Here is a 6000-nt window from a genome sequence, read left to right as displayed (position 1 = left end):
TTGTTTTCAGGTATTCTCTAAATTTCGAGGACGAAATTTTTTTTAAGGGGGGTAGAATTTAACATCCTGCGTATTAGGAATTAACATAATATCCGAAAGCAATACAAATGCGCACATTTAAGCAGAAGGGTATATGAGTCATTTGCGTTTGAGGACTATATAAGGAAATTAGGCCCAAAATCTTCATTTTTCATTCAATTTTCTCCCTCTAGGTTTGCAAACTTTTCTCTTCCTCTCTTCCCTCTCTAGAAACCGATCCCATCCTTCAATCTTTGCTCAAAATTTGTTCAAGAATTCATGAGCAAGTGATCAAGTGAACCTTGGGTGCATAGAAGCAAGCATCTTCATCCTATTCTTTTCTCAATCAAGAGTAGTGATTTCTAGGGTTTTGGTTTGAGCTTATAATCCTTTTCTTTTGGGCAAGGTGAGTTCTATAGTTAAATTACCTACCTATGGGTTGATAATCTTGTGATGAAATCAAGTATCTATGTTTATTTAGCTTTTATGAAACTTTCTTAACCCCAAAGTTATTCTTGATGATTACATGATAAATTGCCATGAAACATTATATTGAAAATGTTTTTGTAAGCTATTTTGAGTACATAAACTTGTTAACAACATTTGGAATGAGTTGGTACATATAGGAGATGAAAATTTGGAGTTTTGGGTCGAAAATGCCAAAAACCCGCAGCTGAAAAACGCAGGTTCGCAGCGCTGCGCCTGAACAAGGGCGCTAGGCGCCCAAAGTCAGAGAGCTAGCGTTAGGCGCCCTCCCTCTGGCGCCAGGCGCCCCAGACAGGGCAACGCTCGCGTTGTTCTGTGTTTGGGTGCCTGGGGGCAGTCGTGTAGGGGTACGATGCGATCGTTTTGAAGTATATTTTTGCTGTTTTTACTTGTTTTTCAACTGGAACGAAATTGACATGGACAAAACTTAGAATTTCTAAATGGTATGAGACTTGGGTTTATGACATTTTTAGTCCTCGGGAACTAATAGAAAAATGTACCAATCGTAAATTGAACTTTGAATAGAGAATCATGGCAATTTTAACATGTGTCGCAAGGACGACTAAAGAGAGTTTAAGCATGATGGGTAGTGGTAATCTAAGGAGGAGATTGAACATAGAGCCTCGACATAGACGTCGAGAATAGAACGTCATATTACTTTCTAGGTACTATGAGTTGTGATACGAAGAATATCTTATATGCCTATGAACAAGTATGAATATGTATGTATATGAACATGATTAATATAAGATGTAGGTGCTCGTGTCTCTTGTCAACCACGTTAGGGGGTTGCAAGAGGTCCTCAATCTAAGGGGAACGATTCAAGCCGTAAGGGACCCGCATGACACCGAGGGAGTCCGATGTACGTACATCGGTCATGTATGGGATAGTTCTCGGGGTTACTCCACCCGGGGCTCTCCGTAAAATGAACTAAGATAATGTTGTTTGACTCACGCTAACATAATGACTTAATGAATACGACATGCATGATTATGATTATGTTAGATATGAACAAGTGTTGGAATAGAATATGAAATGAATGTTTTACCGAAGACGAACTTAGGTTTCCCTATTCGTCCGGTATAGGGTTGTGTCATGAAATATAGTGTAGGCTTCGGTGTGTTTAACGTATCTTAGCAAAGCGGTTCTAGGATCCCTTTGACCGCCTTGACACATATGATATAGTAAAGCCTATAACATGTTATGAAGAATCTAAGACGGATTCTAGTGTGCACTTCCGTCTAGACCAGGATGTCCACACACGTATAATCAACCGGCAGGTTGTATTTTAGACACGTGATAACCGTAGGTAATTCCCCAAGGTTATCACTAGCCTAGGGCTAGGTAGAACTCACTGAGGCATTATGTCTCATCCAACTCCTTATTTGTTCAGGTTCACAGGATTCACGAGGTAAAGGTAAAGAAAAGGTCTTGGAGTGATCGTGACTTCTTGGAGCTTTTATGGTGTGGATTAAGGATGCATATGTTACATTATGAGTCTTGTTGTCTTATATTTGTATTTGTACTTAGTTATGACAAAAGTTGGGTGTAATAATGTAACATAAGAACATTGGAATTGTTGGTGTTTCTAGACTCAAGACATAATGTTGTTTCCATTATTGTATAATTAAAGTATCCAATATCAATATTAGCATTCTTTTGAATATTCTAGATATTTTCAAATATGGGTGTTACAGAAAGTAAAGGGGAAAAAAGATGTAGAGGGGTGATTCTAGGTCAAAAAAAGACCTAAAACCACCCCTCCTCGATGACCGAAAGAAAAAGAAAGTTTAGAGAGAAATTATTATTATTATTATTATTATTATTATTATTATTATTATTATTATTATTATTATTATTATTATTACATATTTAATTTGAATTTTAAGAATTGTCTCTTTTTTATTTAATCAGATGCTAACATCTTAGAGGCTCAACTTTATACAGAATGACCAAATCTATTGAAGGGAATGGATGAAGATTTTTGGAAGAATGAATGGGACAAACATGACACTTGTTCTTTGAGCAAATTTTCACAAGTTCAGTACTTTGAGTCGACCTTAAAACTCAAAACAAATATAAATCTTTTAGATCTTCTTCACAAAAGTAATGGATTGCCTAGTATTACAGTGGCGTTATCAGGATCCTGGATAAGAGGGTTTAAACTTACACACACGCACGCGTGTGCACACACATATATATTGTATATTCAGAAAATTGCATTGTACTTAAAGTTACATACATAATCTGCAATTGTTCTATACACAACTAGTCATTACAATCTTCATAGAGTAAACAATGTTTTTTTTATTTAATTTTTTTGATAACCACATAAAATTTAATTACATTATTTCTTGTCAAATTGTAAATTTTGATATTTATCACTTAAAAATTAGAAGATGAAGTATTATCAATTAAATACTTAGTAACAATTATTATAATTAGAGACAAGAAAACCACCATTTAATCTCTAAATATGTACTTCATTGTCATATTAATCTCTTGTTGTATTGAAATTGCAAAAACATCCACAAATATCTCATTTTATTAAACTCTTTTAATGGACTTTTAACTATATTAATAATCAGAATATATGCAAGGAGAATGCATAATATATGCAAGGTCCGGAGTTCAAACCCCGACCACCACAAAAAAAAATAATCAGAATAATATATATAGATACACACACACACCAAATCTGAAAGTAGTAATTTCTCTTCTTATTTTACTATTTAATAAAACTACAAAAATTTATAATTTTTTATTTAATCAAAAAACTAACGACTATACTCACACACATTAAGCGTGTAAAATTCTCTTATTCAAACTCAAACCCCTACAAATTAACGTCTACACATATATCAAAGAATGGTATTTACGACATAACAATTTTTTTTTTAAAAGTTTTGCTTACTAGTTCCCTAAGGTAATTGTTTAAAGATTCTACTAAAAGAAATTTTATCTTGGAAATGCAACATGTTCCTTTTGTCAATTCAATAACTATTTTAAGAATTGTCTCTTTTTTATTTAATTAGATGCTAAAATCTCGGAGGCTCAACTTCATAATGAATGACCAAATCTATTGAGGGGAATTGATGAAGATTTCAGGAAGAATGATTGGGACAAACATGGCACTTGTTCTTTGCGAGAATTTTCGCAAGTTGGGTACTTTGAGTTGACCTTAAACCTCAAAACAAATATGAATCTTTTAGATTTACTTCACAAAAGTAATGTTGTGCCTGATATGAGAATGCCTATCTTATATGAGAATGATGAGAATGTTTGTCAACCATTAGATTAAAATAGATGATCTAGATTAAAAGTCTTGTTTTGAATGACACATGTGCCTCTCCACATCTCATCCATTCTCAAAAACTGCTCATCTTCTTCCTTTTCTCCAATCTCTGGACATCTACTAAATTAGTTAACGTCAACCAAGGAAAACAATTGCAAAATATTTGCTTTAATCTTAAAAGAAAACAAACGATTACCCTCAGCCAGTGCAAATTTATCTCACGCCATTAACGTTAACTAAAAAACACAATTTTGCAATTACACATTAAGAAATAAAAAGAAACCAGGTTGTAGCAATTTTGTGAGATAATAGAAGGAGCATGAGGTGGATTGGAGAAAAATTAGCGTGACTGAAAACTCATTGATTGAGAAAGAATTAGCGTGATTGGAGAAGATGAGCAGATTTTTAGAATGGATGAGATGTGAGAGGCACATGTGTCATTTAAAACAAGGCTTTTAATCTAGACCATCTATTTTAATCTAATGGTTGACAAACATTCTCATCATTCTCATATAAGATAGGCATTCTCATATGATATACCCTACACACACACACACACCAAATTCATAAGACTATTTTTACATGCATTATCATAGTCAGTCATTAGTCACAAAACAATTCTCTCATAAGTCATAACAATGATGAATTTTCTCATAATCAAATTCATTTTATTTTGTGTTTGCATAGCTCTTCGATTCATGTCTTCAATAGCTGAATACGAGTATTTACTCCTGTCGCAGCAATGGCCTCCCATTGTTGGCATGAAGGGAGGTTGTGCAGGTAAAACAGTGCCAAACAAGTTCACCGTGCATGGCTTGTGGCCGACAAACACAAATAAACCATATCCTAAATTTTGTTCAACAAATACAAATGACGCCTATCAACATGTGTTTATATGAAACAAATGCTTCTTTTTATTATTATTTATATATTATTACATATTTAATTTGAATTTTAAGATGCTAACATCTTGGAGGCTCAACTTCATAAAGAATGACCAAATCTATTGAAGGGAATTGATGAAGAATTTTGGATGAATGAACAGGACAAATATGTCACTTGTTCTTTGAGCAAATTTTCGCAAGTTGAGTACTTTGAGTTGACCTTAAAACTCAAAACAAGTATGAATCTTTTATATCTCCTTCACAAAAGTAATGTTGTGCCGAGTATTACAGTGGCGTTGTCAGGATCCTGGATAAGGGGGTTCAAACTTACACGCATGCGTGCGCGCGCACACACATATATATGTTTTATATTCAAAAAATTGCATTGTACTTAAAGTTACAAACATACTCTTTAATTGTTCTATACACAACTAGTCATTACAGTCTTGATAGTATAAACAATGTTTTTTTTTATTTAATTTTTTTAATAACCACATAAAATTTAATACATTATTTCTTATCAAATATAAATTTTGATATTTATAGACGAAGTATTATCAATTAAATATTGGTTTAATAGTTAATTATTGATTTCATCTCCATCTACTATGATTAATTTCACACAGATGCTTTTTGGTGTTTCCTTTCAACCCCGATCATTTTAATTCATTTATTTATAAAAAATAAAAATAATTCTAGAGTTTAATTATTATAAACTTGGTTGAGGTAGCACCCAATTTTTAAAACAGATGCAACTATCAACTGAGTTGTGCTTAAGGTTTGTCCTGTGTTTTTTTATCATTATATGTATATAAAATTTTGACAGTCGTGATTAATCTTCGTCAAAAAATTGTATAACACCGAAGATGAGTTCTCGTCTCTCAAACGAGGTTTCCCCATACATAAGAGTCTACAATCAAATCCTGACCACTTGCTTATGGTTTGATTCCGTTATTAATAAAGTTCGTCTCCGATATTACCAACTTAATGTCATTGTAGTCTTTGTAAATATTAAAGAGTAATGAATGTGATTAACATTTTGCACTTTCAAAAAAGATCTTCATGGAATATGGATAATGTGAGAGTCTATAGATTAATACTTTTCTACAATTTCAAGGATCAATTCGGAATTTACTCTACAAAAGTATGCATAAACGTTTTTGGTTAAAAAAATATGCATAAACTTGATAATGTACTTCACAAATAATATTCATAAACTTGTCCGAGATGTGGTGACTATCCTAAAATGATCTTGCATATCCTAAGGGTGTATTTGGATGGAGGGTTTACTGACACTATGAAATGTTTTATAAAAAG

At 33.0% G+C, this 6000-nt stretch overlaps 1 long non-coding RNA gene across 1 annotated transcript; it reads left to right on the top strand.

The window, feature by feature from the left end:
• The first annotated feature begins 217 nt into the window (after positions 1-217).
• On the top strand, positions 218-2179 carry LOC146917944 (uncharacterized). The gene is made up of 2 exons (XR_015014210.1): positions 218-424; positions 1898-2179. It is a non-coding gene; the product is annotated as an uncharacterized LOC146917944 (long non-coding RNA).
• Positions 2180-6000: the final 3821 nt, after the last annotated feature.

This window comes from Medicago sativa, chromosome 6 (assembly GCF_051527215.1).
Source record: "Medicago sativa cultivar Bolivia chromosome 6, Bolivia_mono, whole genome shotgun sequence".
Lineage (NCBI taxonomy): Eukaryota > Viridiplantae > Streptophyta > Magnoliopsida > Fabales > Fabaceae > Medicago > Medicago sativa.
This window is presented reverse-complemented; position numbering and strand designations above follow the sequence as displayed.